The 26,885-nt window shown below is 32.3% G+C and overlaps 1 long non-coding RNA gene across 2 annotated transcripts; it reads left to right on the forward strand.

Moving 5' to 3' along the window:
• Window positions 1-26,885, forward strand: LOC117928893. Of its 2 annotated transcripts, none has more exons than XR_004653671.1 (3): window positions 1-83; window positions 3,963-4,043; window positions 26,851-26,885. It is a non-coding gene; the product is annotated as an uncharacterized LOC117928893 (long non-coding RNA). The 2 variants fall into 2 exon arrangements; XR_004653670.1 differs by lacking the exon at window positions 26,851-26,885 and adding an exon at window positions 4,591-4,655.

A 26,885-nucleotide genomic window follows, 5' to 3' on the forward strand; every position in this document is an offset into this window, starting at 1 on the left:
TCATCTGCTAAGCACAGCTCTCGCATCCCTTTCCATTATCGCTCATGGCTTCCCGGTTCTTGTCCTTACCAGAGACTGACCAGGTATTTTCTGTTGTGTATATGCTTGCTGTAGCTTTGTTGCTAGAGAGAGATATCTTGGGTTTGGCTTGCATGGAAAAAGAAACTAAAATGGAAGAAAGTTAAATTATTTTCTCGTTTCTTTTAGTCTTGAAAGTGGGTCAGATTGTTAGTTTAAAACAGACAATGAACATTCTTTTTATTTTTATTTTTATTTTTAATTGATCACTATATATCGGGTGTAGCTTTAATTCATTTGGAGTGGAAGCCTTTCTGTTTTGGTTTTTTTAATCCACTAATGTGAATATATAAAGGAGATTATGCATATTAATCAGGCAATTTGATTGCATGAATAAGGTTGTGAATCTCTACCTGCAGTTTGCAACTTTCTTTGGTTTTTCTTGTTTACTTTGTTGTCTTCCTTTGTACTTTTGGTTGGGCACATAGCCTGATTTCTTGTCTTATTATTTGAAAGAATAATGATCGGCTTGATATAAGATATTGTTATATTAATTGATGATTTTATTTTTGTATATGGTATTTTATATTTTTCATATATTTGGCACTTTTGATTACAATAAAACATATTATATGAGTTTTAATAGATGAAATTAAAGATTAAGAAAGTGTTATATAAAAAAAATAAAAATAGAAAGGGATGTTATTAAGGATCAAAGACAAGAAATTTTACTTTCTTGTTTAGATCATTGTTTCGTCTAAGATAGGTAGATCAAGTGCATCAACACATTCAATCGATATGGTTAAGTAGTAACAAAAAGATGTTACTGGGAAAACATAATTAATTTTAATGTGATAAATTTTTGAACAAAAAACTTTAGTTTGGTCACCTTGTGCTTTTGTCTAATCTCACACAACTTTTAAAGGCACCAAATAAAATACAAACTAAATTAGCTTATAACATAAAGATAAATAGCAAGAGAAATAGAGATGAAAGAGGAGACACTGATCTTTAAATCAAAATTACAAAATCAAATTAAGAGAGTTTTCTTCCACAAATTGACTAAAGCTACTAAGATTGGCTAAAACCACAAAGATTGACTAAAGTACTCTAACTACTTTGGTTGAAGTCATTTTCACACTTTCTAACTGAAGGACTCCAATTATTTATAGGACCCTAAGCCTTGACAAGACCAATTCATAATCCTTGTGAGACAAGGACTCCTAACCTATAACAAATTGTCATATCATAATCTTTGTGGCAAAAGGATTCCTTAAATGGGCCTTTAGGAGTCATATGCCCCAAAGTGTTCAAATTTGCAAATTATTAACCACTTCCAACTAGTAATAAGTAACATCACTGTATATTATTAGAAAAAAGAAGATACATTACTCTTTATTATTGAAAGTACATATGCCACCACATCAATGAATCAAGTAGGCATGCAAATCTCTCTTCTTGGTCTACTAATAATGATTGAATCTTGTTGGTAAGGAAGTGCTTGATTTGAAGCATCTCCTTCATTATTTTTTATGTAGCCACTAATTTGACAATTGTACTCCCTTGAAAGTAGTACAAATTATTTTTCTTTGTTCCTTGCATAACCACAAGTTAACCTGACATAACTTTCAAAATTTCATTTTTTATAGTAAAAATGAAACCCATTGATTCTAATATTCCCAATGAGATGAGACACTTCTTCATACTAGGAACATATCAAATAACTGTCAAAGTTTTAGTTGATCCATCATGGGTCTTCAACTAGATGATCCTATCATTACCCATGTAAACAATTCTACTTTTTAGTTTTTCAAAGCAAAAAAACCACTTTTGGTAAGGACATATGTGATAAGTGTATCTAGTATAAAAAGTCCATTCATCTAAGTTATAAACAAAGGATAAGTCAACCAAAGCAAAGTTTGACTCATCATCTCAAAACTTAGCCACACAAACATAAGAGACTATCTCATTTTTATTCTTCTTCTATAGCTTAGGACAATCCTTCTTTCAGTGCTCTTTTTCATGAAAAAAGGCATATTCATCTTCTATAGGTTTGCCTTTAGATTGAGAATTATCTTCTTTGTTTCCAACTTTGAGATCAATCACTCACTATTAAAGCTTCTACTAACATATCTTTATGATTCCTTTGGTCCTCCTTCCTATATTCAAAGCTTCACAAAGCAGAAGGCATGACATCAAAAGTTATCGTATCCTTAGCACAAATTAAGGTGGTGGTGAGATGTTCATACTCATTAGGAAATAGGAAACAAATTCAATAACAATAAGGTCTTTTTACCATTTTTAATGTTCTCATCTAAATTCAACAAATCTACTATGATTTTATCAAATGCAAGTATATGATCATTCATAGAAATACCTGGTTGATATAGAAAGCAAAAATGTTTTTCTCTTCAAATAGAGTCAATTTTTTAGACTCTTTGTCATCTGCTTGTCCTCCAACGTCTTCCACAAAATTTTGCAGATGTCTCCTTCATAACGGAGCACTTCTAAGCTTTAGTGAGAAGCGAATGAAACTATAAACCTACTGATTAATTCTTGTTTATTCTAAAATTATTAGTTCTACCAAATTTCTCTATTGTAAATTTTGCATTAATAATCGTTGTTTTAACCAACAAAGTCTCTACCATTTTCTTTTAGCTAGTGCAATAACAAATAGCCCTGAACTAACCCTAGATAGAATCAATGCTCTAATACCATTTGTTGTGCATGATTTAGCCTAATCCCAAGACGTCAAAAGTGCAAAATAAAATACAAATTAAATTATCCTATAATATAAAGATAAATAACAAGAGCAATAGGCATAAAAAACGAGACATAATATTTACCAAGTTCGATAAGAATGTCTTTACCTACATTTCCTGGGCAATGATGATCAATTCACTAATCTTCCAATCAAAATTACAAAATCAAATTGAGAGAGCTTTCTCCACACAAATTGGCTAAAGCCACTAAGATTGGCTAAAATCACAAAGATTAACTGAAGTCACTCTAACAACTCTAGTTAAAGTCATTCTTACACACTCTGATCAAAGGACTTAGATTTGTTTATAGAACTCCATGCGTTGACAAAACCAATTCATAATCCTTGTAGGATAGAGACTCTTAACATATACATCATAATCCTCATGGCACAAAAATCAATTGAACCAAAAATCAATAGGCCAATCTCCCATACTTTGTAATATATATATATCAAACTCTTAATTAAACCAAAAATCAATAGGCCAATCTCCCATAGTTTGTAATAAGTTTTTGTAAATGATGTTTTGCTTTTTAAATAGTTATCTATGTTGCTTTCAAGTCACCATTCTAACATTTATTAGTGAAATTATTAATTTTTTTAATATAAAGAATTACTACAATTATTAAACTCTTATCCTTTCCCACGTTACATTAATTAGCCAATAATAGTGATAGTGATAATAACAATACTGATAGTGATAGTAGTAATAACAATACTAATAACTACTTGGCCTAGTTATTTTAACAAGTCTAGGGTTTAAAACTTGTAAGTTTGATTTTAGAGTGGTGAATATCTCCTAGCAGTTAATGCAAAGATGAGAAAATGATTAGTTTATCAAATATATTCTCTTTGTATTTTTTTCATACTTCTATGCTAATATCTTTTTTTTTTTCAAGAAGTAATAAAAATGAGTATTACTTTATAAACACGACTTTACTTGAGAAAGGATAAATGGGATTATAGTATATACACCATATAACACTCAATAAGTGTATGCATGTTCTACATATCACATTAGAAAGAAAATTAAGGTGAACAAGTTTTCTCTTACACAAAAAATCTCTTATCAATGGGTAGGTGAAAGGTGCGGTATACATGGAGGCTGGTTTTCACTTGACAAACTTACATTTATTTTATTTGGTGTTGATTGCTTTTAATTCATGCAAATCATCATTGGCAGGTTCTTTTTGAAGAAAGCCCAGGTGTGCGAAAGATAATACTAAATAGACCCAAAAAATTAAATAGTCTCTCTTACGAAATGGTAAGTTGGACTTGACTGTTACTTTGCTCATTATCTATAAGGCATGTGTTTGAAAGATGATACTATATAGACCTAACAAATTAAATAGTCTCACTTATCAAATGGTAGGTTGGACTTGATTGCTAATTTGCTCATTATCTATAAGTCATTTGATGTTATTAAATAATCCAAATAACTTTCACTATTTCATGGATGATATGCTCTAGAATACTTATTATTATTATTGTTGTTATTATTATTTTGTCTTTTATTTTGTATATATATATATATATATATATATATATATATATATATATTTGTGTTTTTGACTCCAGGAGTCTAGCATTGGTTTAAATTAGCTTCTTAATATATATGAATCCTAATAAGAGTTTCATTGGTGCCATTGTTGCTTGCTGTTAAACACATAGATAATTGTGTATTTTTCTTTCAAGTAAAATAACATAGATTGAAGTCCTTTTACACAAGACAAATAATCCAATGAATCATTATATTAATGGTCAGCTATGATCGACATGGTTGTGTTAATTTTATATAATTTCAAATGCAGAATACGCTTTTGACTACAACTATATCAATGATTGACATATGAGGCAAAAGTGATAATATTCATGGTGAGATTATTGAAATGGGCAATAGAGTGAAATGTGCATTTACAAACTTTATGTTCTAATATGACTTAATGACATTGAGAATAATAAGACTCTTTGATTAAAAAACTTATTTTGATAGCATGGTACAACCACTCTGCTATTTGGTTCATGATTTCCATCAAGAGTAAGAATTATGTATTGCAAATAGTTTTGCATTAATTTGATATGCCATAGTCATTAATTTTTTTTTTAAAATTGTTCATAAATATTTCTCCCAAATGTGTACGTCAAAGCATAGTATCCCTAAATAGAGGGAGTTAGTTGTAGTTTCAATTTTCCGATAAATTGAGTGTCAAATCACAAGGAGATTGATGATCATAGTGGTATAGGAGAAATGGAAAGATTTGAAATGTGAATGAATTTTTTTAAGAAAAACTCTTTAGCTCAATCGTTCGAAAAAAGGATAATGAATTTTGTTGAAAACATGGAAGAAGCTTGCATATGAGGAGAATGAATTTTGTTGAAAACGGGTAAGAAGCTTGGGTTAACAAGGCTGAAAATAAGACTAGTGCAAAATAGTAAAAATGAATTAAAAAACTATTGCAAAATAGCTAATGATTGGAGGATCTATTGGTTCCTTTCTTTCTATGAAATGACCTTCAATTGACTCACTATAGTTGAGATTACCTAGACATTCAATTCATAAGCCAAGTTCATTACTAAATCACTTAGGTTTAAGGGTGATTTTATAGGCAAAAGAGAGGTCCAAAAAATCTCCTTTTTAGCCTAAACAAGTAGTTGAAAGATATAAACTTAGTACCAAAACTAGAACAAAAAATAAAGCATGATTCAATAACCATTGATATATGATATTAAGCTTCAAAGTTAATAGAAAACTAGATTATGAAACTTGATGCAAATAAAATCAGGATAAAAGTATTTGATGCATTATGGAACTCTTAAAATATGCAAAACATTACAAAGATTCAAATTCCAACAATAGTGCCCAATGGATTATAGAAGAGATCATTTCCAAGGGGCCTCCAAGTCCTCTTCATTAGCTAAAAAAGATTGTTTTCCTAAGTAGTATGTCATGTGGAGGTATCAAAATAAGGTGGGGGATCCTTTGGTGGCTTAGGACATGTCTAAAAATGTGGGCAACATGCTATCTTGAAGGATTAAGATGAAATTAAGCTAAGACGGGTTGGGAAAGTGATACCAAGTAGGGTAACACCCAGAGAGGGAGGAAGAAGGGGGGGAGGGATGGGGAGTGAATGTGTGTATTTTAAAAATTATACTACAAATTAATTTATGAGATATTTGGGATAAACAAAATATCCAAAATCAAATCAATATGCAAGGAACACAAGATTTTTTTATGTGGAAAACTCTCAAACTAATTATGGAGATAAAAAAACCACTAGGTCTAAGACCTTAAATCTAAACCCACTATATGAGATCAAGTCACACCAAATTACTTGACTACTTTGCCCTAAAGACTTATTCTCTAGAACATACAACTTGATCCATGTTTGTGGTGCAACAATCTTTAATTGCTTAAGTGAATTTTCCTCAGCCTCACTGAATGGATGCATGTCTTCCAACAACCTTAGATTCGATACTTTAATCATTTTTGATAGATTAGGAATGATAGAGCAAGTTAGGTTGAATCCCTTTGTAAGTGTCCAACTCTAAATGGGTTAAAGAAGGTTTTATATAGGCCTTTAGGCCTTAGGAGATCGGTATCTCGAATTGTCCAAATACAATATTCGTGAATTTCCAAAAGAATATTTGCCATATTCTAACAGATTCGGGATGAGCGCTAGAGTGCGCTTACCCACCACTTAAGCACCTTAGCCGCTTGAGTGTTGGATAAACACTTGACCACTGCTTTCATTGCTCAAGCATCCCCTATTTTTCCAAACCAATACATTAGCATTGTAGTTAAAAAAGAATACCAATCTTCCTTAATTCTTTAAACACCTAACTTGCTATAAGCTAAACCTTTTTAGACTTATCTATAACTTTTCGGTTGAGCAAACAACAACCTTGAATATTCAATGTAGACTCATTGTCCTAACAATCTCCCATTTTGAAATTTTTTTGACAAAACATCGTTACATAAATCCCTCCAAACTCTCATAATGGAGTTTACATAACACTCAAATACATTCATCTAAAAACAACACAAGAAAAGACAAAAATCGCATTAGAATGTAGACTTGTTCTCCCGAACTTGTAACTTGCACGCACAAAAAACAACTATACCAAGTGTAAAGCATTGTGTGACATAAAATATCATTAAGGAAGCAAAACATGATAATAAGGAGATCAATGTGCAAAATCCAAAGAGAAACACACTTGATTACATGCAAATCAACCAAACATAGGAAAAACTTTGCAAGTAGTAGTTGGTCAAGAGAAAAGCACCAAGTGCTTTCACCAACTAGAATATATGCAATGAGGATCATGAAATAAAGCTTCCTATGTATATTATGATTCAAAGAAGTTTGAAAGAATATTAAAGATTTATCACATGAAAAATTCGTATTCTTTCTTGAACTTTTGAAATATGTAACCAACAAGTAATTTGGTTTCTCCCAATATCTTAAAGTTAATTCCCCCCAATATTTCAAAATTATAAACACTCCATCTCAAAAAGTAAATACTCCCCCTATATATCATGTTCCTTGTATGTAGCATGTAATTCCTTCTTTTTGTCACAAAATAGACAAAGTAATATAAACAGGAAAAAACATAAGAGAGGTATATATAATATAAAAACAGGTTTTGGATACAAATATAGGAAAATGAAGTACATATATCCAAAGATTGAGTGGATGTTTGCATAGAACATTTGAACATAGTGGGATACGAAGTCTCGCAAGGTTTCCCACCCTTAAGCATGAACAAGAGTGGGGAGAGGAGTGTCCTGGAAAGCCCTAAGATTAATGAGGTGCTCTACCTCTACTCTATGACCCGTAAGACTAGAGCAGTAATGATCATAAGCCTTTTCGGAGTGAAAACACTCTAAGGAAAGGCCATCTAGGTTGAATAAACCTTACAAAAGAAAGCCATGAACGTACTTTGGAGATGTGGTAGGAGTAACCTCCTTGTGATGACGACGTCTGGCAATAAAAAAGAAGTGACAGCTACAAAAACTTAAGAAAAAAAATCTAATGAAAACTAAATAGCTAGAAATACTTAAAACGAAGTCTTCAACAATACTATGCAAACAAAACAATAGAAATGACATGAAACAAAGCTAGAAAGAACAAAGCAACAACCTAGAATGCTTGAAATAGCTAAGAGGAGAAAATGAATTCAAAATGCAAGCTGAAAAACTTTAAATAGCCGCTCAGGACATTGGATGTAGGATTAGTGCTCAAGTGGTGCGAATGTTGGAAGTGATGTTGGAAACAACTTAAAGAATGCTTGGGCAATGAGACCGCGTGAAGCACCACCGGATACAATTTATGGTCGCTTGAGCACAACCATTTGAGTGGTGGAACTAGCTCTTGAAGAGTGCTCAAGTGATCGAAGTAGTATAGAAAGCACTAGGAAAGAAATGGAACACTAACTAAACAACTAAGGAACAAAAGTAAAACACAAGAAGGAACTTTGGAAGCAAGTTAACTAATTAACTTTGGCAAAATTTAAATTACAAAACGTGGAAAATTAGAATAAAAAAGTAATAAAACAAGTAGAATGCTCAGATAATATAGGTTAACTAGAACAAGAATGATATTCCAAATCTAAAGAGTAGAATTAGTCCCGATCTTAGTTTAGAAACTCAATGTATAAAAATTAGAGTATAAGAAGATCAACATAGAAACATAAACATTGATGTTCAAGGGACAATAGCTTACTGTCTAGTTCTATATTTTGAGATTGAATTCTGATAAGGAATCAAGTCATTCCCAATCAAATTAAAAACACATCTAGTCAATTTGTTCTAAGATCATCATATTTCTGTTTAATACGACATCGTTGATCTGCATACAACACAACTTAATTCCCCCTTAATTAGATATCATTTTTTTTCTAAGTGGAGACATTGTACACCATGATCTCATATATTTTTTTCCTTACATATGCTGCTCACTTGCAACATTTGGAAACACCCCCAAAGTGGATACAAATGCAACCATGAATATATATATATATATATATATATATATATATATATATGAATTCATCTTAGCCAATAAATCAGTATCACGTTAACTCACTTCCGAAACAATAATATTGATTTTGGTCGAACAAAAGATATAGGAATGACATTTGATTATTCCAAAGAAGCTAAAATCTACTTTATTAGCTAAACTTAAGACGTTCCCTTTTAATCAATTACAAGTGTAACTTTTGTTGATTTCCTACTATACAAAGATGTTTGTTTATCAAGAATCTTGTATCTTAAAAGTGATTAATTAACAAACACTTGAGATGTTACAAATCATGCTAATAAAACAAGTAAACATAAATAATCAAATGCCCAAAGAAGATATGGTAAAGGCCAAAGGAATAAAGGAAAGAAGCGATAAAGAACATAACCTTTAAGCCCCAACTCTATGGCATAGATCAATTAGGCATCTGCCCAAAGATTTCCTAAAGAATTCAAACCTAAGAGGATCCAAGGGTTTGTTGAATATGTTTTCCAATTGTTGTTCAGTTAGGACAAACTCTAGAGAGATGACCTTATTTTCAACTAAATCCTTAATAAAGTTATGAAATATTTCAATGTGCTTATTGTGGGAATGAAGAATAGGATTTTTGGAAATATTAATAACACTAGCATTGTCACAAAAAATGTTCATCATACCTTTCTCAACTCCATAATCATTGGGAATTTGTTTCATCTAAAGGATTTGAGTACAACAACTCCATACAGTGATATATTCTACTTCAACAGTAGACGAAGATATCAAATTTTGTTTCTTACTAAGCCATGTAACTAAACAATCCTTGACAAAGAAGCAAGTGCTAGAAGCATTTTTCCTATCCTTTACATTTTTGGTTCAGATAGCATTGGAATATTCAGCAAATCAAGAGAGGAATCATAAGGATATCATAACCCAAAGTTTAGAGTACCACTAATGTAACATATGATTCTTTTAACAAAAGTTAAGCGTGACTCTTTGGGGTTTGCCTGGTACCTAGCACAAGCACCAACATTAAAATGAGATGTCTGGACGACTCGCAGTGAGATATAATAGACTCCCTATCATACTTCAATAAAGCTTTTGCTCAACATCCTTTCTAGATGTGTCCTTGAAAAGCTTCATGGTCGTGCTCATAGGTGTCCTAAAGTGTTTGGTGGATTCAAGACCAAATTTCTTCTCTAACTCCTTAGTCTATTTAGACTAATATAGAATGATACGATCTTTAAGTTGCCTAATCTATAGTCCTAGGAAGAAGTAGAGTTCATGTACCATACTCATCTCAAATTCATATTTAATCTTCTTGGCAGCGTTAAGGGCAAGATCACTTGAGGTGGCTTCAAAAACGATATCATGTACATAAATTTGAGTATCCAAAAATTTAGCTTTAAACTTGTTAATGAATAGAGTTCTATCAACTCTTCCTCTTTCAAAACTATTTTCTAAAAGATAAGTTGTAAGCCTCTCATACTAAGCTCTAGAGGCTTGTTTTAATCCATAAAGGGCTTTCTTTAACCTATAAACATGATTGAGAAGTTGATGATCCTCAAAGGCCTTAGGTTGCTCAATATAAACTTTTTCACTAAGAATCCCATTTAGAAAAGCACTCTTGATGTCCATTTGAAAATGTTTCATCCTCAATGAGCATGCAATGGCTAGGAGGATTCTAATAGGTTCTAACCTAGCAATAGGTGTGATGGTTTTCTCAAAATCAATCTCTTTAATGGGAGTATCCTTGGGCTACTAGCCTAGCTTTGTTTCTCATAATTACCCTATTTTCATTTTGTTTATTCTTAAATATCTACTTTGTACCCATCACATTTTTGTCTTTAGGCTTAGGGGCTAAGTACCATACATCATTCCTAACAAACTGATTTAATTCTTCTTGTAGTGTTGTAATCTAAGATTCATCTCCCAAGGCTTTCTCCACATTCTTTTACCCTAATTAGAAGGTATAACAAACAAAGCCTATCTCATTTTGTCTTGATTGTCTCCTTGTAACCATGGGATTATCTATGTTACATTTGAGATAAGTGATTTTTAGGTACTCTGGATTTAGGTTTATTTCCTACTTCACCCGATCGAGCAATTTCAAGTGCCTCTTTATCTTTGTTGGGGTTAATAACTTTTTCAAGGATACTTTTCAATGTTGTTTTCTAAGTTATCCATTTTTTTAAGGTTATCTTTAGTTGATTCTTAGGTTAAATTTTCATATTTAACCACTTACTAATCATTGTTAGGAACCTTGGATAACTTTGTTCCCATGCCCTAGAGCGCGTAGGGTGCATGTAAATATATCATAGGCCCTCTAAATCTATCATAACGAATAAACAGGTATTCAAAAACAATATAGATACCACATAAATCATAGATTTAGAGACTAAAGTCATATACCTTTGATCCAGATGTTCCTAGATCAATTCTAATCGATGTAGATAACTCTAAAGTAGTAATGGATCTTGTAAACACCATGATTTTCCTCTCGATGACTCTTCCTTGTGTCTAGGTACTGAGATGGTGGAGATCTCAAGGGTCGAGGCTAGGGTTCCATTTCTGAATTTTAGGGAGAAAATGGCAAGACATGGAAACCCTAACCCTTAAAGGGGTATTTATAGGCTTCCTACTAGGCTTAAGTAACTTAAGCTCACCATGGGCTTGGGTCACTTAATCTAGCTCAAAAAATGTTGATAGTTGATTAATTAACCCATAAAATACCACCCACTTATCTTTGTGCAACCTTGCGTAATTACTAAAACGCCTTAATGCACAAAAGTGAACTAAAAACTCATTCAACCCTCATAAACCATGCCATTAAGGAATATGAGCTTAGAATGAGGACCGCTAGGACTCATAGGAGTACTAGCTCCCTTAATATCAAATTCTGAAATTGACTTAACATCTCACTATAGAGAGTCAACTACACTCCGGTACCTTATGTATATTACAACGAGAGACCAAGCACTCGGGCTTGTGACCTATTATCCATGCATGCAGACTCCCCATGAACTGGTATACGTAATCTAACAAGGTAGTGTTATCATCTATTAAGATTACCTCTCAAATCTTTCAGTTACAGATCCTACTTATTATGTGATTAAATGACATACTCTAACTCCAAGGAGCTTATGTCAAATTCCACTAGAGAAATTACGGTGACCACAAATTTCATGATCACATGTCCTTTAGATCACCCAATGGGACACATTGTCTCAATCTTATGAGATATCATGGTGCCTCTATTGAGAATATTTGTTGCCACCAACCTCTATCAACAATGACCTAATCCATAGGGATATATGACCACTTTAGGGTCTTACCCATATGTTAAAGCCTCATGTTGATTTTGGCATAGACTCAATATTCTCTCAAGGTTGAGAGTCCATGTAGAATAGTAGCTTGGTGAATCATGACAATTGATAGCCTTGCGTGATGATTCACCGTAGGTTCTGTCTAATGTGCATCACATACACTAGTGCACTCACCATGGGAAACCCATCCCAACGGCCAAGGTAAGCCATCCCTCCAATTAAGAGGTGATGCACTACAGTTTCTACTAGATTGCCCAAATCCATGAACCGACTGTGGGCAACTTATCTACTTACAAGAAACCCATGACATGTATCTTCTATGAAACTCCTAATGCACACAAGTCATATACAATATAAGATACATAGGTTGAGTGCTCAAATCAATGTCAATACACCAAATGGATAGCAAAAGGATAGTTAAGTCTAACCTTGTTACATTATGTCTTGCTTTTAAGGGCTCAATCCCAACAAACTCTCACTAACCCCAAAAGCAGACTAGTGTTGTAGAAAGAATCTACTCCACAATCACATCATCTCTATGTACTATCTCAAAATAAGGTATCACTTACTCTCTATGTGTTTCCTCTTCTAGTGGTACTTTAGTTCTTTAGACTATGTCACCGTCCCACTATTATCACATAATAGTATCTTAGATGATATAGCCAAGGGAACTACCCATAAGCCAAAAAGCTTCTTTTGTTGCTATAGAAGCAACAAAATCTACTTAAAGCGTATACATACCTAGGGGTAGACCTACGAGAGTTCTCATTAGACTGAATGTCCAATTCCCAATATGAAAAAAGTACGAACTCATCGCAAAGACTCACAAGTATATAATCTCTCATTCTCTAAAGATACTTGAGTAAATGCTTGACATCCACCCAAAGCTCTAATAAGGAAATAGACTAATATCCACTCATTATTCCTACAACAAAGCCAATATCTAGTCTAGCACATAGCATCACATACTTAAGATTATCCATTGCATAGTCATAGAATACAGCCTTAATGCGATCTCTCCCCATGGACGTCTAAGAACATTGATCATAAGAAAGACAACCCCAAACCCAAAGGGTAACAAACCCCTCTTAGAGTTTTGCATCATGTACTTGACCAAATGCTTATCAATGTAAGTGACATGGTGCTATTTTCCTTTTCTTGCAGTCCTAAAAGACCTTAACCCCAAGAATATATTGTGTCTTCCTCTATATTTTCTTCTAGAAATGAGTAGACTACCAGATCTTGACTAATGATAATATTCCTACATCAAATCCAATGAGTACATTGTCTTCTACCTGCAAGATCTTAGAGCATCACCACACTTTCCTGTGCCTTCTTATACACAAAAGGCCCTTTGTTATGAAAATGTTTGGTTGTTATATCTTATAAGTGAGACATACTATAATAGATAAGAGTAATTTGATGAATTTGAGTATGACCATTGTTGAAAAGGTTTTTCATAGTTGAAACAAAGTTTCATACTATACTCTTAGACATATAAAACTTAAGCTTTCCATCTACTCCTGTGTTCCTCTTGTAGACCAACTTACACCTATGGGTTTTATCCCTTTAGGTGCTTCTATAGAAACCCAAGCTATGTTAGAATACAAAGATTCTAACTACCTCTTCATAGTTCGTTGCCTTAAGTGAGCAAAAATAATGCTCATTGCTTTATCATAATCTTTGGGATATAAACCTTCCACTACGACGAGGCATTGGTGTACTAGAAATCATAAGAATGGTATGCCTTTAACCCTTTGGATCCATAGTATCCAATGAAATGTGGGACTATCTTCTAATATATCCTCTAATCTATATCACTCTTTGTCTTCTTTCTTATCATATAGTCTTCATAAAAATTTTGACATTTGTGTTAACAAATATCTTCTAATGATCCTAACTATAAAGATGATAACCCAAAAATACTCTTAGATATCTTATAAACTGATGTACCTCTTAAAAAAGGGTATTACACAATTTATAAGACATATCCCCAAAATAATCTGGGAAAAATATGAGAAACCTATTCACGATCTCACTATGTCCATCTAAGTTTGATATCTTTTTTCCACTTCTCCATTTTGCAATATAGGCCTTGGTGAACATAACTAGGAAATAATCCCATACTCCAGTGTAAAGAATCAAACTTAGTAGACATATCACCTTGATTTAATTGAAGTGACTTGGTATGTATACCTAATAGGTTATCCGATCTCGCCATAAATTCAATGAATGTATCCAAGGCATCAGATTTCCTATGTACATATCCAAACCTAGAAGTGATGAAATACCCATACCCTCCCTATGGATGGACACTAAAAGTTCCATACATGTTAGTATGCACTAACTCTGAATATTCTTTGGCTCTAGTCCTCTTAGTCATTTTACCATTTATATAGGATTTGTAGACTCAAAGATCTTCTAAAATCATAGAGTCCACACTTTACTAATCTTTGGATCCTATTTAGATTAATATGACTTAGGTCTAGATACGAAATGTTTAATTAGTGCTAGGTTCAATCTTGAGATTTGACTATTCTCATTATTTGGCAAAGTGATAAAGGAATACATATAAGAGAAGAAGATAAAGGAATACATATAAGAGAAGAAGATAAAGGAATACATATAAGAGAAGAAGATAAAGGAATACATATAAGAGAAGAAGATATTACCTCCCACTAACCTGCAAACTAACCTTGCATTTGAAGCTAAGGGAAGTTTAATCCCATCATTGAACCTTCTCACTTGTTGAATACCCTATAAGGACTTACAAATAGTGGGCTTGGAATTTATCCACCAATAATGGTGAAATCCACCATTAAATATTCAACAATGAGAAAATGATGTATACTTTCCCTTTTATTTTAGGTAAACTGGACATTCATTTTCTAGTGTCCTAAAAGGTCACAAAGGAATTACTTGCCCCTAAGCTTACCCTCTTATTCCTTATCTTGAAATTTCTTTATTTGGTGTTGTTGTTGTTCTTTTTTGTAGAATAACCTGAAGAACCTCTGACTTCCATATGAACACCCTATAATCTTTAAGAATCCTCTTAGCCGTCTTGAAGGAAATGGCAAGGTCTTTAACATCATATGAATATTGGTGTTCAAAGTCTTTAATAATAGACATGTGTTGCTGTTGCGACACATTACCCAAAAATCCAAGTATTAGACACTTAGTCTTTTGATCCGTCTAATACCACTTTGATAAACCACTCTTTTCTTCTGCTAGGTTAGTTCATAAGGAATAGGTAGCTCTTCCTAAACTAGCTTCTATACAATTAGTTACTATATGTAGAATAAAATTAATCCAATTGATTAGTTGTGTTTGGCCTATTGTGAGAAAGAGAGTGATAATAAAATTAACATGATACCTGTAAAAAAGAATATAACTAAGCATATGACATAATTGAACATTCATGGCAATTGGTAATTAATTTAGAAAAAATGTAGCGCTCTTAAACTACATGTCCTTTTTCCAAGGTATCCTAGTATCATAAGAATAAAGCCTATGTGGGGTAGGTCATGACCTTATTACTAGTTAGAGACCCTCTTAGATTGATCTCTCTGCCTTAACCATAAAGTTATCTAAAGGCAAGATCAACATACTTTTTATTTGACCCATGGACTATGCAAGTGGGACTACATAGGGCGATTCTACTACTTCATATCCAATGTCAAGTGTATAACCATTGTCCTTGAACTATCAATGTCACCAAGTAAAGAACCCCACCATGGGGGTGGTGATGAACACAAATCAAGATGGGCTCGACAATGAAGGTCGTGGGCTTGCTTATGACCCTTTTCCACTTAATTTTTTGAGATAAATAAGAGCATTTTAAAACCATTAGTAATTCCATTGATGAATAAATTATCTATTTTGAAAATTTTTAAAAATATTTATTTCCTAGTTGGAAAACTAGTGTAATAGGAGAATATGAACATGAAAAATTTAAAATTTTCATGAGAATAATTTTCAAAATGAATTTTGATCAAATATCCACTCTCAAAATTTTAAAATCTATTTTCATAAAATTCTCCTTTTATACACAATTCCAATTAACAAATATTTTATCTAGGAAATGTTTCAAAGAAATTTATTCCCATCAAATTACTAAACCTTTTGGTAATAATCTTTTAATGATAAATTATCTCTAATGAAAATTTCTAAAATATTTAATTTTCAAATTGGAAACTCTTGTGTAATAAGGAAATTACCAATTTATGAGATTTTGAATAATATTGAGAGCACCTTATCCAAGAAAGGAACTTTTGTTTCTCATATTCAAAAATCCTCATAAGTTTTATTTTCCTTATTCCTTCCACTTTTCCAACTTAATAAATAGTGTTTTTCCCATGGCATTAGGGATCCTATTGCATATTTGATAATTAAAATTTGGATAAAATCCAATTACTATAAATAGTATTGCAACCAAAAATAGGGTTAATGAAAATAGAAAACCCAAAAAGCCCAATTTCCACCAAAGTGAGCCCAAAAGGAGAAGCCCAAAAGGAGAAGCCCAAAATTCAGCCCAAACAATCAAAAGGAATTGGATCCATATGCAATCCCGTAACAGCATCCTCTTTGCGCAACATTGTTTCGATTGTCTAATTTCAACTCCAAATTGCGATCTATTTGAAGCAATTGATTCTTGACTTCCTAAGCTTCAAAACCATAGGTGGTTTACCCCAGGAAACTCAGTGTAAGTGGTCTCGATTTTGGCTCAAAGTTGATGTCACTGTGCAGCCATGCACTTTGCACAACCTTACTTCAATTGCCATATCTCCCTCGTTTCAACTCTGAATTGCAATCCTCTTAAACCATTAGATTCGTGACTTCCTAAGATGCAAATCCGTATATGGGTTGCCCAAGAAACTACTGGAAGGTAGTCCCAATTTTGATTTCAATTTGACATCACTATGCAACCATGGATCTCAAAACAACATCTTCCAATAATCCTTCTTTCTTTTTTAACCACCGTAGAATCTCAAAAAAAACCTTCAAGATTCTTTTTCTTCTCTTGGGTCACCATAAATGGATATCAAAAAATGATTTTTTTTTTTACAATAATAAAAATTCCTATAATGGAGCTTACAACCCATCTGTTGAAAAGAAAAGATTTTTACAACCAAATAAAAATCTTATAACCCTTATGGGGTGTATAACTCAATCTAGAGAAATAGAAGGCATAGATGGCATCATAATTATAAATAATCAATCCAAATATATTGATTTATTCAATTGAATAAATAAAAACATTGCATTCATTCATTCCTTAGGGTCATGGGATGAATAAAACAACCCTACAACACAGAGTTAGCACACCCTAGAACAAATCTAACATGCTAGAACCTAACCTAGCTATGATAATAGTTGTTAGGAACCTTGAATAACTTCGTTCCCATACCATAGATCTCATAGGGTGCATGCAAATCTGTCTTAGGCCCTCTAAATCTATTGGAGTGGATAACTAGGTATTAAAAAACAATATAGATACCATAAAAATCATAAACCTAGATAATAAAGCAATATACATTTGATCCAGATGTTCTCGAATCGATTCCAATCGATGTAGATAACTTCAAAGTCATAATGGATCTCGTAAACACCATAATATTTTGCCCAATGACTCTTCCTTATGTCTAGGCATTGAGATGGTAGAGATCTCAAGGGTGGAGGCTAGGGTTTTATCTCTAGACTGTAGGGAGAAAATGGCAAGGCATGGAAGCCTTAACCCCTAAAAGGGTATTTATAGGATTCCTATTGGGTATAAATGACTTAAGGACACCATGGGCATAAGTCACTGAATCTAGCCCAAAAAAGGTTGCTAATTGATTAATTAACCATATAAGCCCTAATTAATCAATTAGCTCAGTCTAGAGATACCGCTCAGTTATCCCTGTGCAACATTGCGTAATTATCAAAACATTTTTATGCACAAAAGTGAACTAAAAACCCATTTAAATCTCATAAATCGAGCCATGAAGGAATATGAGCTCAGAGTGGGGACCACTAGGACCCATAAGAGTGCTAGTTCCCTTATAATCAAATTCTGAAATTGACTCAACATCCCCCTATGGAGAGTCACCTGTACTTTAGTACCCTATGTATATTACAACGAGACACCAAGTGCTTAAGTTTGTGACATGCTATCTATTGCATACAAACTCCCCATGAACTAGAGTCCGTAGTCTAACAAGGTAGTGCTATCACCTATTAATATTACCTCTCAAATACTTCAATTATAGATCCCACTTATTATGTGATCAAATGACATACTCTAACTCTAAGGAGCATATGTCAAATTCCATTAAAGGAATTACCATGGCCACAAATTTCATAATCACATGTCTTTTAGATCACCCAAAGGAACACACTATCTTAATCCAATGAGATATCATGGTGCCTCTATTAAGAATACTTGTTGCCACCAGCCTCCATCAATAGTAACCCAATCCATAGGGATATATGACCACTTAAGGGTCTCACATATAGGTCAAAGCCTCCTATTGATTTTTGCACAGGTTCAATATCCTCTAAAGGTTGAGAGTCCATGTAGTATAGTAGCTTAATGAATCATGATAATTGATAGCCTTGCGTCATGATTCACTATAGGTTCTGTCCAATGTGCATCATATACACTAGTGTACTCCCCATAGGAAACCTATCTCGATGGTCAAGACAAACTATCCCTCCAATTAGGAGGTGATGCACTACATTCTCTACTGGATTGCCCAAATCCATGAACCGATTGTGGACAACTTATCTACTTACAAGGAACCCACAACTTGTATCTTCTATGAGACTCCTAATGCACATAAGTCAGGTACAATGTAAGATACATGTGTTGAATGCTCAAATCAATGTCAATACACCAGAGGGATAGCAGGGGGATAGTTAAGTCTTACTTTGTTACATCATGTCTTGATTTTAGGAGTTTAATCCCAAAAATCATACCCTATATCATTAACCATCACATTTTAGGATTCTTGGATAACTTTAGAATTTTGATTATAATCCTTATATGCTTTACTCTTATTAGAATAACTAGGAAGATACCTAAATCAGATTTTAAATCAAACATTCCTAGGTTCTATCCATTCATGGGAATATAAAACGCACTGCTATATGTCCTAAAATACTTAAGGTTAGGTTTTCTCCTAGTCCACAATTCATTGGAAGTTTTCTCTAGTGAGACTTAAGAAAAACCCTATTGGCAATGTAACAAGTAGTATTAATGGCTTTAGCCAAAAAATGAAAATAGGGGTATCATACATGTGAAGCATGACTCTGGCCATTTCTTGAAGGATTCAATTCTTTCTTTCAACTACTCAATTTTGTTGAGGAGTTCGAGGAACTGGTTATTCTTGTTTAATTCCCTTTGAGTTACAAAAGAGATTAACATCTATATTGTCAAATTCTCTCCTCTTTATCACTCTAATCGTAATGATTGGATGACCTATTTCCACTTGAATTCTATTGCATAAGGACTTCAAGTGCTCAATGGTTTTAGATTTTTCCCTAAGAAAACAAACAAAGGAATACTTGAAAAAATCATCAACTACCACAAGGGCGTATCTTTTCCTACCTTTACTTTCAATGCACATGGAACCCATGAGGTTCACATGGAGAAAGTCTAAAGGCTTAGTAATGTTAATCCCTTGAATCTTTTTGTGTGTACTTTTCACTTGTTTACCTTTCATGCATTCATCATAAATAGATTTGGGTTGACCACTCAATTTGGGGATGCCTCTAACTAGGTTTTTGTTAGCTATGTGAACTAAATCTCTATAGTTTATGTGACCTAGCCTCCTATGCCACAACTCAATGATATCAAATTTAGCCCTACTACAAACTAGAGAAGTATTAGAATTTCCATCAAACATGATCTAGGTGCTACATTTATATCATGTAAGATGCCTCAATGTTGGAGTCTGACTTCCAAAGGTACAAGAGACAGGAAAACATCATTTTGCATGAGTATAAAAGGTACAAAAAGGGACAGTTGTCCATATGACTTCATTAAAAGAGAGAATTCTTTACCTTCTCAATGGAAACCATTTTTGGTTTCAGTCTTTCTAAGAGGCCTTCCTAGCAAGGCCATATCATGGCTTTAATTTAGTGATTCTAAAAATACTCAACAAATGTGTCTTTGAAAAGCATAGAGATTAGATTCACCATTTCTAGTTTAATCAAGAAAGAAGATGGTTGCATAACAATTATCCACTATTCTATGCCTTATGAAAATGATTTCTACCTTTTTGTTCATCACTTCACACATGTCTTAGGAGAATAATTTTCCCAATTTCTTGGGTTATAACTTTCTTTTTCTAAAGAAGAGAATAATGTTCAAACTTAAGAAATCATATTTTCTTAAGATGATTAGCCTTCTTTTTATCAAGCAATTCAATTTTAGCTTTGTGAGCATCAAGAATACCATGATTTCTCAAATATTTTTCAATCAAATTTTGATGTTCACCAGCAAGATTATCAAGATAAGCATAATTCTTTTCAATAGTATATTCACACTCACTATCACTATCATGCACTTAACAAATACAATAAAAGCTAAATAATCATTCTACTCATACTTTACATCTTTAGAAGTTGTGGAGTCACTTTCTTTAGAATCTGTGTCACTCCAAGTAGCTTACATGGATTTCTTAATGTCCTTGGGGTTAGGACAATTAGTAGCAAAATGTCCTAAACCTCCATAATTAAAACAATCTATCTCTTTACCATTGGAGAATCCTTTCTCATTTTCTTTAAAATATTTATTCATTTGTTTTCCCTTTCCAAAGTCTTGATTTTTATTAGATCTTCTTCTTAGTCTCATGGCCTGCTTAATTTGTTTAGCCATATAAGCAAGTTTATCTTTAGTTAAATCATTAGGATTTTCAATTTCTTTTTCTTCATTCTTAGAGGCCTTAAAAGTGGACTCTTTAGGACTTTGAGAATTAGGAAGTTCTGAATATAACCAACAAGTTCATCAACTCTCATATAATCAATGTCCTTACTTTCCTCTATAATAATGACCTTAAACCTAAATTTCTTTGGAAAGGATCTTAAAGATTTTTCTTACCACTTTAGAATTAGGGATTTGTTTTCTTAGGTTAAAAGAGAAGTTTGCAATGTCACTCAATTTTGAATAAAAGGAAGAGAAATTCTGATTTTTTTTTTTTTTTATTTTTTGCATTTTAAGGCTTTCAAGTTTGGAAGTAAGCATTTGTAATTTAGATAACTTCACAATAGAAGTGCCTTCATGAGTAACCTAGAGAATGTCTTAGGCTTCCTTAGCATATGTACAATTTGCTATCTTGTGAAATTTGTTAGGACATACCCCGTTAAATATGTTAATGAGAGCCTCAACATTGGCCTTACTTCCTTCATTATTTAATTTGTCCCATTCTTGTTTGGATTTAAATTCACTAGTAGATTTACCATTCAGACCAAGCTTCAATGGGGCTCCATATTCTATTGAATTCTAGACTTTTTCTCCTTGTATTTTTAGAAAAAATTTCATTTGAGCCTTCCAATGGGATAGTTACTCTCATCAAAGCATAGTGGACTGTTTAGGGGAGCTCCAAACCTTGGTTGTTCCATATTAGACTTGTAGGATCTATAAAAATTTGATTTTTATCATTCTCTGATGTTAATTGAAATAATGTTGTCCAGTAGGGTAACACTTAGAGGGGGATGAATGAGTGTATTTTAAAAATTATAAAAGAAAGATTGAATTTTTTTTCATTCTAGCATATCCTATATCATATCGTATAATATTTATAAAATATTCAACAACTACTATACTCTTAATCTAACTCAAACATTTTGATCAATGCTTTCAAATAATAGATAATTAAGGCATAAGATAATTTAAATTGTTTAAAACTTTTTATCTCTTCTCAAACTCTCTCTCTTAATTGGAGATAATAACATTGGGTTTTGGACTTTAATATCTTCATTTATAACATCATCAACCGTTGAAAAGCCTTCATTTTCTCCATGTCATAATAATTTTAAAAATAGTTTTTACAAGACCTCTAGAGAACACTAATTTATTACCCCTTGAAAACACTGTATTTTCTAAAAACATCAAATCAAACATCATTGGTGTCTTATATTTTTGTAAAAGAAAAAAAAAGTAAAAAAACTATTCAACATTCTAGTGAAGCATCCATAATATGCATACTCGTAAATAGAATAATATGCTGCTTAATTTTATGTTGTTGTACTCTTTTAAACAATTGCAGGATTATTGAAACTCTTTACTTCTTTTTACCTCAATCGATTTCTATCTTATTACAAAAGTTAAGGGTTTAACAAAAGAATCATTCAAAGTTAATTTTGTCAAGTATGCTATTTACTATTGCTTGATATATGTTTGATATTTTCCTCATTGTACTGTACTTCATATTAGCATATCTTTATATGTGGAGATAGTAAGCTTTTCTAATGGAAACATATTGTGATGAAAAGATGTTACCTCCCATGACATTGGTGTTGAAGGTGGAAGGATGACTTAATAGAACTATTTTAAGAGTTGTAAAAAAAAAAATTCATGATTAAAAAAAAAGTAAAAAACAAAAAACAAAACAAAGCTAGGTATGCTTTTTTTTGTCCACTTTTTTATACATGCACTTGGGGTGATTATAAGAATGGTGGGAAATAGGTGTGAAATTCTTGTCAAATATGAGTTTGGCAAACCTATAACTCTCACATTGAGGGCTTAGCCACCCTATGAGACAAGCTATTTAAATTCAAGTTACTACCTTTACAATGTGCTGATTTTTATTTAACAAGCACATGAACCTAATCCTTAGGTTCTTTTAACATTTTCCTTTAGATGTTTGTTTTTGTTTTTTTTTTTTTTTTTTATAGTGATAATGACTTTTACACTTAGATTTTAAAAAATATTTTTTAATGGCTGAAATGGTCCTTTCTATCCTTAGGGGATTTCCCTTCTCTTACCTATGATGGTTTTCATACTTGGTTTATTAATATTAATTTTTTATTTAACCAAAGTAGCTTTTTTTTTTTTTCTTGGGAAACACTTTTTTCTCTCCCTCACTTTCTAACCTCTCTCTCTCTCTCTCTCACACACACACACACACACACACACACACACATATTTACAAAATTAGTTTGATTCAAACATAAACCACAATGTATTGAAATGAACATAGAAACTTGTCTAGACTTCCTGCATATCAAACACTTACAAAAATTACAATTTAAGTTCTTATTTGAACACAAAAAACATACTCAACATGGAAAGATTATGCTTTCATATGCTTCAAAACATAAGCATAAGACAAACATGTGTATCTCAACCCAACAAACATTGTATTCTACTTATTAAAACAATTCATGAAAGTAAGTAAAAGAAACATGTGAGAGAAAAGCATGTCTTTTATGGACAAAAAAGTCATTAACAAAATGAAAACATACTAAAATATTTGTTTTATATCTATAATATTCATATTCTTTTTATATTGTAGGTTCTATGAGATCATTTATGTGATTTGATTTCTTCTTTGTTTTTAATCCTTTAGAAAACGGTTTACTTTTCTTAAAGAAAAATTTTAAAACACTAAATAGGTGTTTTCCCTTTCAATTTTGTGAGCTTAGTTTTCTAAAAACCGAAAATGATAAAACATTGTCTGAACATGTTCTTAGGCATAATTTTGTTTCTTTGAAAATTAAAACAAAAAACTGCCTAGACAAACATAACTTTTTTCTCTTAGATAAAATATTCAACTTTTTGGAGAGAATTTGGTTTTCTAAGATTTTACTTTTAAGAATTAAAGAGTTCTTATCTCTTACTGATATTGAAACTGAAAGCTTAAACTCTTAAAAGAGGTATATTAATTTGGATCAAGTTGCTTTTGTGATGAGTGGGTGTCTTAGAGGCTAAGATGGTTGTTTCAATAAGTTCTAGATACATTTCATTACAAAGTAAAATAGGTTCATGACATGGTCAAGGAGTCAAGCGATGGAAGATCAAAGTTCCAAACCCAAGTTCCATCTTCAATTATAGCATTGTTACTCAAGGTTGACAAATATTTGTATTTCTATTAAGCTTTTAAAAGTGGTTCATATGGCCTCTTGTAGCGGTTTCCTTGATATAGGTATTCATGGTTTAAGGTATTTTCTCATACTTTTATTTTCTAATTTTCTTTTTTTCTGCATTATGATTTTTAATTGAATAGTGAAGTGGGAACAATAAATTAGTTGGATAATTTTGATATATAAATGATTTAAATTAAAGTAATACGGATATGTCAATCTCAGTTGCCTAGATAGGTTTCATATTTGTATAATTTTTATGACATGAAAAGTAAATCTCAAGCTTTCTTTGACCCCTTAGAAAGAAGGAGAAAAAGGTAAGATGAAAAGTCATTTCTATTTGTTAAATGAAAAATACAAATAAATTTAATGGATATTTCAAACTCAATATTTCAAATTATAATTAAAAATGAGAAAAATTTGAAGAAAGATGTTGAGAAAAACAATTATTGGGCTCTTTTAAGAAAAGATTTGTAGATGTTGAAGTTGATAAGCAATAGCTAGATGACCCATGATCGATGAAATGGGAGACCAAAATGTTATGAAGGGGATTAATTAGCTAGACTCAACCAAGATCTCATACCAAATAAGAAATTAATAGTGAAGGTCAAAGGAGAATAAAAGAAAGAGAATATTTGATTGAAACCTTGAAAGAAAGTGGGAGGATCAATGAAGCACATTATGGTTGGAATAGGAAGATGCATAAACTTAAAGATTAGGGATGAGGGTAGTAGAAATAAGTAATAGCTATGTAAATGAACTTGAGGGGCTAGTTGTATGAAGAATACATTTTAACTTATCCAACTTATTTTTTATATTTTTTTCATCATTATTAATTCATTCATTTCATTAGCTTAACCTACCATCCTTAATTTGATAAGAATTCTAAGTTCATTTGTATTCTAGACAAAGAACCTAGGTTATAGTAGATCCTTGACTTGCTCTTACTTTTGCCTTTAATCATGTTCCAATGCCCTAATCACATGTGCCAAAGCCATAACATTCTATTGAGGTTTTTTTTTTTTTTTTTTTTTTTTTTTATAGAGAAAATGAGTTTTAATACTTTGAACTGTGAGAATTCCAAAGACAAAAAAGAAGAAGAAAAAGAAAAAAAAAAGTAAGGGTTTCATTAACAAAAGGCTTAAGAAAGAGATTACATAAAAAACTTTGTATAGGCCAACAAGAAGAGCTAAAAGACCATCATACCCTTATTGATAATATGAAATAACTAAGCTAAAATACTATCTAACATCTCCCCTCAAACTCACTATGTGGCAACAAGAAACATCGAGAGTTTGCCAACAAGAAAATGAAATTGTTGAATAGTTAGAGGCTTTGTGAAGAAATCGACAATCTGCATGAAAGAATAAACAAAGAACAAAGTAATTGTCCCACACTAGAGTTCTTATCGAGTAGTATTACAATCAATATCAATGTGTTTGATCTGCTCATGAAAACCTGAATTGCGGGCAATCTGAATGATACTCTTGTTGTCGTAGTAAAGAGTAGTAGGAGTAATAATAGGTACACACATACCTACTAATAACCAATGCAACCAAACAATCTCCTTTATGGTAGTTGCTATAGCATGGTACTCAACCTCAGTGGAAGATCGAGAGACAACTTTCTATTTTTTACTCTTCCACAAAATAAGAGATCCACCTAAGAAGATGCAAAAACCAGTAATAAACTTATGATCAATTGGATTACCAACCCAATCAGCATCATAGTATGCACAAAGCTCCAAAGAGGAAGTCAAAGGAAAGATAAGACTCTAACAAAAAGTACCCCAAAGATAGCACAAAATGTGAAAAACAACATCTTAATGAATTGTAGTGGAAAATGCAACGAACTAATTGATAAGGTGCACAATATAAACAATATCTGGATAAATAATAGTGAGGTAAAATAAGCTACCAACCAGGGTTCGATACAAAGTTGGGATCAGGAAAAGGAGTACCATTTGTAGGGGCATATCGAGCATTAAGCTTCAGAGGAGTATCAATAGTCTGATTATCTATAAGTTGAGCTTGTTGAAGAATATCTGCTATGTATTTAGATTGAGAGAGAAGGTAACTGTAGACCCTCAATTTTGTCCCTTTAGCACATGTCTTTAAAATTCGTTTTCAATGCTCCACAATAGTTCGTTGGTGGCCCATGGCTACTCATACCACTTACCTTTTTCTGAGTCACCTCGAAGATTTTGGTTGAGGGATTATTTGATCCCTTATTGTGACCCTTGGCAGCCCTAACTTAGACTTAGGCTTTTCTTGTTTTTTTTTAGGATAGCTTTTAGACACACTTGGCCCATTAGGCACCACCCTAGGCCCACTTAGTCTCATCATAGGCCGTTTAGGCACACTTGGCCTATTTGGACATTTTTAGCGTGACTTGTATGACTTGCATGGTTACATGGCTTTTGGGCTCGGCTTTTGTTTATTGGTTTATTTTTATTTTATTTTTATTTTATTTTATTTTTTTTTTATTTTATTTTTTTTTAGTTTTAATTTTATGATTATCATTCACTTTTTATTGGTTATCTTCCTCTTTATATTATTTTCCTTAACTTATTTATTATTTATTTTTATTTATTTATTTATTTATTTTTACCGTTTCCTAATTTATTTACTTGCTTATCCGTTCATTCAATTATTTAACTTCAAAAATTTCATGTTTTTGCAAGGAAACTTACTATTGGAGTTTAAGGAAGATGGGACT

This window comes from Vitis riparia, chromosome 13 (assembly GCF_004353265.1).
Source record: "Vitis riparia cultivar Riparia Gloire de Montpellier isolate 1030 chromosome 13, EGFV_Vit.rip_1.0, whole genome shotgun sequence".
NCBI lineage: Eukaryota > Viridiplantae > Streptophyta > Magnoliopsida > Vitales > Vitaceae > Vitis > Vitis riparia.